This window comes from Populus nigra, chromosome 3 (genome assembly GCF_951802175.1).
Source record: "Populus nigra chromosome 3, ddPopNigr1.1, whole genome shotgun sequence".
NCBI classification, from domain to species: domain Eukaryota; kingdom Viridiplantae; phylum Streptophyta; class Magnoliopsida; order Malpighiales; family Salicaceae; genus Populus; species Populus nigra.
In genome coordinates this window covers 7,726,156-7,738,724 of record NC_084854.1, presented here as the reverse complement: position 1 = coordinate 7,738,724, position 12,569 = coordinate 7,726,156, and positions in this window count along the sequence as shown.

Sequence of the window (12,569 nt, the reverse complement as noted above, 5' to 3'; positions counted from 1 at the left end):
ACCATTATAGCCATCACAATTCACAATTATTAGGATATCAAGATAAATAATAAATAAGTTAAAATTGACTTCTCACTCTCTTTATTTTCTAGATAAATAAACACAAATATTCTAATAAAACATTTCATTGTCTAGCACCTAACAATATTTTTTCCTTAGTACAATGTCAAGTTGTTGTATTTATTAATAAAAATGAAAAGAAATTCTTTTAGAATTGTAAACATTTAATCAAAGAATTAGATATGTAGATAACTCATGCAAGTTTTAATCTGATTTCTTAATTTTCTTATAATTTTTATTTAAAAAAACTTAATTTTTCTTACTATAATCTTAATTTAATTTATATAGTACCAGTATTTAGTCGAGCACAAATCAAATTGAACTCACATACATAAATAGTCAAATCAAATTTAATAATAGTTACTAAACATGTTTATGTGTGTGTGCATACATACGGACATACATACATACATTATTAAAATCTATAATTAATAATAGAAGATTTTATAAAAGAACAATTATTAATTATAATCTCTGATATTGAATCTGAATCTAAACAACAACAAGAAGAATATATTTATCGGGTACAAAAACAATCATCTTAAACTACAAATTTAGAAAAAATAGAAGAAGATAAGGGTAATAATGATGTATATATTAAGTTTTTTAAAACACATAAACATAACATAAAAAACAAATTTTAAAAAACAAAATGGGATTCCCAAAAATTTCATTAGACAATTTAGGGTCATTTAGGATTTTAGCGGTGATTACATGAAGATTAAATCTTCTTTCTTAGGTTTGATTAACTTCTTCAAGGCCGAGTTGTCATAAACCATAAGTCATATAAATATCTAACCTCTAATAATAATCCACACAAACAAACAGTAAAAAATCTTTTAAAACCCTTTTAGGAGAGATGAGTTGTTATGCCTTGAGTATTAGTTATTTGTTTTCTCAACTCTACCTATCTATATGAGTGTGTACAATAGGTTATGTATTATAACTTACAAAAAATATAGGGCATAAAATTCTATTTATAAGAAAAATTTAATAACCCTATAAATGATAAAATATCATTTGTCCCTTGAATACTATCACATATATTATTTTAATATAATTTTAGAAATTTATTCAATCAAGTCTCTACTTGATTTTTCTAGGTCTAGAATTGTAATTTCCTGTATTAATTATATTATAGTCCTCAATTGTTTAAAACTTATTTATAATTAAATCACACTTGATTACTTATCTCAGTTTAATTTCTAACCAATGATTCTTAATGTGTGTGGCTTATTAGGTTCCTAATAAGTTGGCACAAATATAAATTATAATCCTAAATAAAATAGGATTAAATGAATTAAATACCTTGATTTATTATAATTCAATAATTAATTGATTTATATTTAAAGACCAAGTGCATTGTCTAACATGTTTCATGATCCCCAAATAATAAAAAAGTCATAATTGGTTTTACTTAACTTTTTAGTAAGCAGTTTCTTAATATAATTATTATCTCTTTATAAAAAAATAATATTTTGATTTAGACATTATAACTTATAGTATGTCAGCTCTGTCAAATCATGTTTGTTGTCAACACCAAGGTTATTAATTCTTTGAATAAGATTTGAAACTCTTTTCAAATCTCATTTCACCTTACACAAGGTTTGCACAATCAACATTATTTGAGAACAAATGAAATATTTTTTCTAATTCGCTAAGGGTGGTGATTCTTTTCTTGAATACTCAAATACCTTCATATAGTTCATATTATACCCAATATCTTCTTGTTTGTTACCCTTGATTGGGACAACGTATAGTCATGATTAAAGTATAACATTTCCTATATATGATAACTTAGTGATTCAAAGTCTTATGATTATTTACACAACTGTTATGTGAACATTTTCATAGATACTGGTATTTCTCTATATGGAATCCTTATGCAGGTTAGCTTAGTGCATATATCATTTAAAAAATACCAACATATTAGTTCCAGTATCTCTCATGCATCAAATTATAAGAATAATTATTTCTATTTATAAAAGAAAAAACATAATATGTATCAATCTCAACGACTCTAATTAATGTTCAATATTAATTGACTATGAGCATTTAGGAATAATGCTTTGATGCATTAAAATCTCATAATTATAACCACTTTATAATCATCTTTGCAAAGCATTTTTGTCACAAATACTTTATTTTTACTCTAAATTCATTAATTAAATATCAGATTTATTAATCAAACATAAATGAGTATTAAAGATAAAAAAAAATACCAAATGATTGACTACAAGGTATATATACTAATAGTACAAGCATGTGGCAGGGTTAATTTGAAATGAAACTTTCTTTCTAGAAAAGATGATCACATCAAGTTCATGTAAAAACTTTCGATAAAAACAAGTCTTTATTATATATATATATATATATATTAATTTTATTTTTATCATTAATAAATTTATAGAATTTTTTTTTACTATCGAAGAAGAACAATAAATTTTATTTGAAAATATTAAAAACTTGGGCCATAAAAGTTTAATATTATTGTTAATATTATTATTTTTATTATAGTTAATATCATTAATATAATAATTAATAAATTTTAAAAATTTTATTAATATTAAAAAACAACCATAGATTTGATTCGAAGGTTAAAATTAAATATTATTATTATTATTATTATTATTATTATTATTATTATTATTAAATTTGAAAAAAATGATTACTATAAAAGAAAAAAAATGTTATTTGAAGGGATTAAAAACTATAAAAAATTGGGTCAGACAAATTTAACATTATTATTAATATTATAAATATTATGAAATTCATTAATATTATTAAATTTTTTTAAAAAAAAATACTATCAAAAAAAGCATAGATTTGATTTGAAGGGTAAAATCAATTATTATTATTATTATTAACAATTTGGGTTTAACATCCCCTTCCAAACTCAAGAAACTTGGGGCTGGAAAGAGACACCTGACAAAAGTTGCTTGGGAGTGGCAGGAGCGCAAACCCAAGTCTCTTGGGTCTTGCAGCGCCGCCTAGCCCAAGATAGTTAGATTAGGCGTCCAAACCAAAAGCAAATGGGTCTGGCGTCCTGACCTAAGTCTAATGAGTTCAACGTTGTAGCCAGAACGAAGGTTCTTAGTTCTGACATTTAAGAGAGGCTCAAAGCTCTTGAGCCTAGTGTTGCAGCGAAACCCAATTAAACTTGGGTAAGTTTAATATTATTATTAATATTAAAAATATTATTATTTGTATGATAAAGATTATTATTTTTATTATAATTAATATTATTAATATAAAAATTAAAATTTTTGTAAAAAATATCATTAATATTGAAAAACAACCATAAATTTGATTTGAAGGATAAAATTTAAAATTAATAATAATAATAATAAATTTGAAAAAAAATATTATTATTAGTCCATTGGGTCTTGCAGCCCCGTCTAACCCAATACACTTAAGTTAGGCATCCGGATCTAAACTTGGATCTTACTGCAACGCCAATCCCAAGAAAGTTGAGTATGACTGTAACTTCGGGCCCAACAGCCTTGGATCTCCCTTTATATACAAACCCAATGTTATTTAATTTTATATTTTTTTGATATTTTTTATTAAAAAAGCCACCTAACTAGTACCATCTAAAATTATTCATAGTTGGACATGTTAGATTTGAAAGAATTTCAAACTCTTTGTTGGAATTGAGCATGTTCTCCAATAAAAAATCCCATGGAATTGAATTCAGGTTAGATCCGAATAGGAGCTAGAAAATCTTTGCGTTCTTGAAAAGTTAATAGGAAACTTGCATAGGATTTCGACAAACAACTTTAATAAAGACGAATCTAGCAGGTCTTAAAATAATTTTTGTTAGCCACTTGAAAGATGGAGATTCTCAATCCCCTATATAAAGATTCACATATTTGTCTCAAATAAAAAAAAAAGGGCTACATAATTCAACCATTCCAAAAATATTTGCAATATTTTTATGTTTTATATCTGGATATATATAAAAACAATTTAATAATGCAAAGCAGAGATTTACTTTTCTTGGTAGAGGTGAGCAAAAACATCAAAAAACCGATTAAACCGAGAAAATCAGAAAAAAATAATTGAAAAAACCAAACTATGAAAAAAACCGATTAAAATTTTGAAAAAAATGACTTGTTCGGTTCGGTTTTATAGACTTAAAACTGAAAAAACAGAACCGAACCGAACTTAAACAAAAAAACTGGAAAAAAACGAGCCAAACAGGAAAAAAACCGAGCTAAACCAGTTTGAACTGATTTTTATCCTAAAAACCAAACCAAACCGAACTGAAACCAGTCGGTTTAAACCGGTTTTAGTTTAAAAAAAATTAGTTTAATTACTTTTTTTAAAAAACAAACTGAACCGAAAATGATCACCCTATTCCTTAGTGCATATTCTTGAAGAGAGAATTAAAAAAAAAAAAAAAGTGTTATCACGTGCCTAAAAAAAAGGGTACCACTCCTGGCACCTAAGGATTAGAAGAAGGATGTTCAAAATAAAAGAAAAACGAATTTGGAGAAGTAAAATAATTTTTGTAGGCCATTAACTACTTCTAGTCATTATTATTACTTTTTTTTTTCCCAAACAACTTAAAAGTTTTCTTGCATTTATAGAACTCACCAAGTATGTTTTCTTTTCTTGTTGAAGAAATAATAATAATTATAAAAAAAAAAAAAAGAGAGAGAGAGGGTGGCAATAAGCTAGACGAATCATGAGGTTATCCAACGATGGAGAGATGACCACAATCCAAGAAATTGCACCCTATTTTATTATTATCCACCTATAATCAACTGTATTATTCTCCCAAGACTGACTAGGCATTATTGTAGTTGGTTAAGCGAGCACCTTCATAGTCGGTTGCCCATTAATTCTGTCACGCAATCTTTTATATGTTTAGTGGTTGTGAAATTTGGTAGAAGGCAAAATAAATAATAATAATAAAAAATACCGGCAGACTATATCTTGAACGTATGACATTAGCAAATATTCTCACAATGGCACCATTGTTCCCCGTCACAAGTAAACTTAAAGTATAATAACGAAAAGTATAGCTTAACGGGTTAGGTTTTAAATTTGTTATTTAAAAATTACCTGTTCAAGTTAAGGGTAAGTAAAAAAACCGAGAAATCGATTAAACAGAGAAAAAAAATAACTAAAAAAACCTGACCAGTTAAGCTACATTCTTCGTCCAGACTCCAGCAAACCTCAGTACCATTGGAAAATCACCGGTTAAACTTAAAGTAAACTTTATTTTGGTTATTTTTTTAGATAAAAATCGAACCGAATCGAAAATGCTCACCCTTAGTTTGAGTCCCACAAATCTCAGGACCACTGGAAGTTTACATAGTCATTAACTTCAGAGTCCATAGAATTAATCATGGTGCGCGCAAGCGGGTCTGAAGACTCATATTAATCAAAAAAATAAAAAATAAACTTAAAAGTATGTACTAACTAATTAATAGCGATCTTATTTATTCGTATGTACTAACTACTCTATTTTAATAGCGATTTAAACATGTTTCCATAAATAAAATAACATAAACAACCAAACTCCCCTATCATCGTAGATTAGACTATGACAAAGTTTAGGTAGTCATTAGTTACTATTTTGATACAGAGAAAACATAAGTAACTAATCGATTCTCACCGTCCATTTAGATTATTCTTTTCTACTGTTCCTAACTATTGCCCATAGAACTCATCGATTAAAACCAAGGAAAAAGGAAACTTCTTTTGACTTGTCTTGCATGGATGTATATATGCTATTGAGTAACTCAGGAGAGAGACATCTCTAGTGAACGCACTGACTCGAATGAAATGGCTTGCTTGTATGGAATCGACAAGAATTTAATTTCGATTTATACCCAAAAATACTTGAATAATAAAATGGTTATTAAAATCATAACCGAGAGCATATGGTTGCATTCAACATAGCTATTGTTATTGTTTATTTTTATATCGTAAAAGTATTTTTTAATATTTTTAATGATATGCTGATGTTAAAAATAAATTTTAAAAATAAAAAATACTTTAAAAAATAATTATTATTATAATAATTTCAATCATACTATAAAAAATTGGTAACTTTAGGTGGAAAGATGATAATTTTGATAGTTGTAATTCTATAAATGATATATAAAATGAATTTTTTTTTATTTGCAATGGTTAAGGGTGTTCTTGGGACGATTTATATCTCAAATTGAGATAATTATTTTTTTAAACACATAACTAGAGTGTACTCGAGCCACTGGTATTCTAGAAGATCCTACCTTTCCCATATTCACAAATTTTCAGTATAGTAAAAAAAAACTTTATAGTGCTCATATTCATTATTTATATTGAAAGATACGTAGATAAAATTTATCAATTAAATAAATTTATCAGCTTCTTTTCTTATTATATCCTCTCTCTCTTTTTTTTCTTCAGAATTATCTTCTCAGTTACCACAAAATATTAATTTCTAAATATTTTATTTTATCAAACACATTATATAAATATTTCATTTATGATAAAATTGATAAATCATTAAAAAAATAAAGTTCAAATAAAAAATAAATAACAAAGGAACCTGATGAAGAAACTAAGATTAAGATAATCAAGGCAATAAGTCTTTTTTTATCTTATCGGAAAACAATAATCTAAATTAACTATGTTATTGATCCCCACCATTAGAATGAAAGAGAGGAAAATAATATTTGGATAATCAAAGAAATTGTAGAGTTTAAAAAAGAAAATTGGGGTTTAAAGGTAAAATAGATTTTTTTTATATTTTATTATGTATTATCTATTAAAACTAAACATGATACAATGATAATTATTTAATCCAACTCAATTTTTTTATTATATATTCTATTTCTACTATCTTTGTTTTTTCTGTAAATAGAAATCAAACACTATCATAAATAAATTATATCTTTCTAATACAATAGCATTTGCGCTAGATCTATAACATATATTTAGAGTTTATTTAATATTGCAGTTGTGATTGTTTTTTTAAATATTTTTTTAAAAAATTATATTAAAATAATATTTTTATAGTTTTTAAAACTTATTTTTAATATAGCATATCAAAATAAAATTATTTAAAAAAAAAACGTTATTACACCGAAAAACAGACAAACGATGCCGACACACGGCTATTACCACGCTTTTGCAGCACGCATCGCTATCCAACAAACACCAAACACCCTCGTTACCGTGCCATCATTACTACTCTCTTCTCTTCTTATAATAACCCCACAAGGACCTCTGTTATGCAAATTGCTACTGTTGTATCCCTTGGGCCTAAAACAAACAGGAAAAAAATATAACTCTCAAGTACAAGTTGCTGCTTTGCTACACTTTTACAAGGTGGCGGTGTGAGGAACACATGGCCGCAGGAGCTGCCGATGGGTTCTTCCGTTATGTCCATGACGGTTGTCTCTCCGGTGGTGAGATGGGTATTGATCGTAGGCCATACCATCGCAATTGCAGCTGTGCGCTTCACAAATCCAAAGAGAATTGTTCACATGCAATGTCAAGGTATAAAAATGTGTCGTATCCAATAAAAAGGTGTTGGAGTGAAGGAAGTTTGGCTTTGATGGTTGCTAATTCTTCTTCTTGTTGTCATTCCTCTCCATCTTCTTCACCTTCTTTACAAGCGGGGAAGAGTACTGCCACCCCTCATCAAAGGAGGTTAAGCCAAGATCTTGATCTTGAAGACCAAGTGTGTTCTTTTAAGGTCTCATCTTTCTAGTTTTTTTTTTTTTTTTGGTGGGGATTGGTTTTATTCTTGAATAATTTGGTCTTTAATACTGTTTCGTTTGATCTATCAAATGGGTGGTGTAGTTTGTCATGAAAATGAAGATAAAATGGGGTTCGTTTTGTAAGGATGCTAGAAATCTCTTAATGCTAAGAATTTCATTTGTGTATTGCGGTGTAAAATTAGATGTTATGTATGTGTGTATCCATCTTCCTTGGCTTCTGGTGTTTCTCTTCTATCTACTTCTTCTTCTTCCATTCTGGCCCATGTACAGATCTCAAGAAACAAGGAAAAGAAATCAAGAGAAGTTGAAATAGATGTGAAGTTGGCTATGTTCAATGTGTTTTGTAATCATCAATTGATGAATTAATTGCAGAGAGAAGCAACAGAAAATACTTGCTGTTTTCAACAAATTCCAAGCAATTCCAGCTGTATCAAAGATTATCAATTTTGGATCTGTTAACATGCAGAAACTTCAGAACTTGGGAAGGGGAAGTTGGAACCTTTTTAAGATGACATAAAGTTTTTAAGATGACAGAGTGGGTTGAATGGTCAGCATACGCACACTACAAAGCCATAAACGCGTCAACTAGGATACACCTTTATCAAAGAAAAAACAACTGGGGGAGTTGGGTTTTTATTTATTTATTTTGTCATCTTCTCATCAGATATTTTTGCTGCTCTTTTGAGGGGGGGGGGGGGGGGGGGAACTTTTAACTATGAGATCCGGATGTTTGGCTATGCGGTTTGATAAGCAGTGGGTTTACTCCAGTTTAGGAGTATGATAATTTATATTTTTAAAAGTATTTTTAGTTTTTTTATAATTATTTTTTTTATTTTTAAAATCACAACATGAGTTATTTTGAGGAGAGACAAGATGATGTGATCCTGGTTATGATATTAAAAGGTTTATTAGAAGTATCCATTTGATATGTTCTAAAATTTAAAATAAAATGGATCTAAAAGGAGTTTAATTGGCAATATCAAGAGACTTAGGTTAAAAATGTTCAAATCTGCCAACTGGATCTTCGTCTACTTTTTAGGTTATATTGAAGCTACAACATGATTTTGGATGCAAATTCAATTGAGTTGAAAACTAAATATTTATAACTTTCCAACGATATATGGCAAACTCGCTAATCTATTTGGACAAGATAAAAGACATTTTTAAAATTAGGTTTAGAATCTACTAGTAAAATGCGAAAACAAAAAAAAAAACATTGTTTTTTTTAAGAGTTATGGATTCCATTTACTACAAGGAGTCCTTAATGCTATTGAAAATTTATGTGGCAGCCTTTATATTATTTATTTTACAAGAATTCAATAACCCAGAAGAAAAATTAATTGGTCAAGAATTAGTTTTTATTTTACAAGGCATCAAGCTTTATTTGGCAAGGATTTGTCAATAATTATTTATTTTGGATATTTTTCATTATCATACATGCCAAAGAGTGAAAAACAATGTTAGAATATATATTGTTTTTATTATTTTAAACCTAATTTAGTTTGGGAGTGTTTTTCTTCCTTACATTGTATGAAGAAAGCAAAGACAAATATTGTTGAAGCCGGGCCACATGGGAAAGTGCAGGGAAGCAGAAACTCCCACAACAAAATTGAACTAATCGATAAAAGAGACTCTCAGTTACTTACAAAACAGTTTCTTCCAACAACAATTTAGGCATCTAGCAGTACATGCCACAAGTGTACGGTTCACATACATGCATTGTTTTCGCCACAAGGCAGTAGAAAAGTACATGCCGGCCCCGGAGACCGAGGAACAGGTTCATAGAAAGTGAAGGCCACTCATAATTTGAACTTTGAAGTTATTATTTATAATGAAAGTATTTGAAGTCTCATTTAAACGTGGGAGGGATCTTCTGGGAGACGTGAAAGGTACGGGGGAAAAAAAAAAGGAAAAGAAAAGGAAGTGCTAGTAGAAATCTAGAATCATTGAGAAAATACGGTGGAAATCTCCCCGACTCAAAGGTAAGGACCTATTTCTGTGAATGCCTTGAAGGAAGTTAGGAGCGTAAAATGTATTGTTTATTCAAATTATTGCAATGCCGATTTGAATAACTTATGAATGAGAAAACAACAAATTAAAATAGTAAAATGTCACTTAAAACTAACATCAACTAATAGTTGATTGAAAAAGAATTCTACCATGGCACATGAAGAAACTAGAATTTCATGAATCTTGAAACTTCGAAAATTTTGATTTTAATAAATTTTGAATTTCATAAATTAATTAAGTTTTATCAAAAATACTTTCCACTATTTATATAAATTATGTTTGTGAAAAAATAACATCCCACTGCTTCAACTTGTCACCATGAATAAATCCTCTAATAAATCTTTAGAAATAGGCAAAACCATTTATAAATATGTATTTTGTGCTTTTCCTTCAGCAATTTGACAAATATAACAATTTGCACAAATTTATTAACATTTCATTTCAATGAAAACTGGTAATACATTTTACTACCGACGACAATAATCTTCTTTCATTTTAATTAATCAACCAAGTCTCTTTCATGTAAATCTTAAATTACCTTTTTCTAGCACTAAAAAAATTAATTTAAAGCAAAACAAATCAATTTTTGATGAAAAACATGTTCAACTTTAATGTCAAACACCTTTTTAGAAGGCAAGCTTCCAACCTCAAATCTATCTAATGTTAAATACCACTCATTGACAACTTATCTAATAGAATCTCCTAAAATTCAGTAAGAAAGTGGACCTTACTTTGCATTTTTTCAGCTTTAATTCCCATATTTCTTAAATAATAGGATAAGGCGGTTCCTAATTCTGTAAGTTTTAATTCCCATATTTCTTGATGTATATTCTTCTTTTACTACTTCAGCTTCTTACCATTACATCTCCTTTAAATTATCCAAATATATAAACTACACAATCTCTAAGATTTCGTCCCCCCTGCCCTACATTTATGCTAACTTAATCATCAGACCCTACACTCAATATAAGGACTTGTTTTGCATGTGCTCGTGACCTCCATTGATCTCCAGATCCACCTCTTGATTTTATTAATTAAGACGTGGGGTACTAAGTGGAATCAAATGCAAAGCAGGAGGTACCTGGGAACAAGATAGCCTTCTTGAGCTCCCAAATTAGAAGGTTTTCAGGTTTCAGCTCCAACAAATAAAGGAAAACTAGAAAAACGGATCACTGACTAATATGCAATCATTTTGGAAGCTGCCAAAGCAATTAAACTAGGAAGTTTGCAGAACATTTTATCGCTAACCTGTAGTTTAAAAGAAAAGATATCATGTGGGTGTGAAAGGTGCAGTGTTTTCGATGTAGTGAATCTATCCAGACACCCATTTTCTGTACTCTAAAAAACAAAAGAAAAATGTGGCCAAGAAATGGTGAATACAGATGGTTTGACAGAGTAGATGAGACCACCTAGACTCTAGAACAAACATGCAAAGCACATTGCAAACTCACTTCGGTGGAAAGCACAGCAGAAGCTGATCATACATAATTATATATTCCATCACAGTGAGCCAGCGGGAAGCAAATTGCATGAACAAAAAAAGAAAACCAGAACTTCAAAGATCACTCAGAGACACCCTCGACTCATAACAGAAAATGAGAGAAAAAACAGCTCGATATAAGCTTGAGAAATGGTCAAGCATCTCCTGTGATACGTGCAGTAAATAATAGATTATTAAGTCAACTGCTTGCATGATATGTTCACACAACTAATAACTATCCATGGTTAAACCAACCTTTCTTTGCATTGTTACTATCAGCTTTTCTACGCAGTAATAAACAGGTATTCTGTTTAAGGATTGGCTAGCTAGAAGACATTTTACATGACTAACAAACTGAAAAACCCACATCAAAGAATCTCATAGCCATGGGAATCAACAATGAAAACTAAGCCAACCCCTGTTATTTAAAAAGTGTCATAATCTATATACCTAGAAGCAATTTGTCCGGGAATATAGATCCTTGGCTGCATAGGAACAGTCGCTAAAACCACAGAAAATCACAAAATTAGAATAGCATCAGAAGTGTCAAAAGTTGGTAACAATTAATTTCCTGTGGAGAAAACAATGAAGAAATCCTAACACATAGGAATTCAAGATCCGAACCAAATTTAACTAGAAACCTTTCTCCTAATTTGCGTATCAGTGTCTCCCTCCCTCTCTCTCTTGTAGTAAGAATAACGAACTGCCTCAATCAAGGACTAAAATATAAAACAACCCATAGGAAAAAACGATTTGTCTTAGTTCTACAGTGACTGGAAATCAAGAACGATGAGACCAAGCATTTCTATAGTTCACACAGAATCACTAACACACAAAATATTCACCCTAGGTTATTGCTTCTCACAACACTATCCATGCTCTATATAAAGCACCAAGAAAGCACGCTAATGTTGCAAATAAACTCAAAATCACACACACTTGACACTCCATCCCCGCCTACGGAAACGAAGCGGATTCTGTAGTGAAGAAGGGAGGAGAGAATGGCTACTGGAGCTGCTGAGATGATACTTAAATGTATCTTTAGTGGAAGTATATCATTGAATGACATGGAGATCAGGCGAAGGCCATACCATCGCAACTGCAAATGTGCACTCCACAGGTTAAAAGATATTTGTTCCGATGCTTGTCCTAAGCAAAGGAGTATATCGTTCCCCAAGAAACAGGTACGGAGCGATCATCCCTTGTCCATAGCTACTTCCAGACTCTCTTCTCCATCTTCTACTGCTGATGATTCGTCAATGCAAGACATTGGATCCTTATTTTTGGAGGGTGCT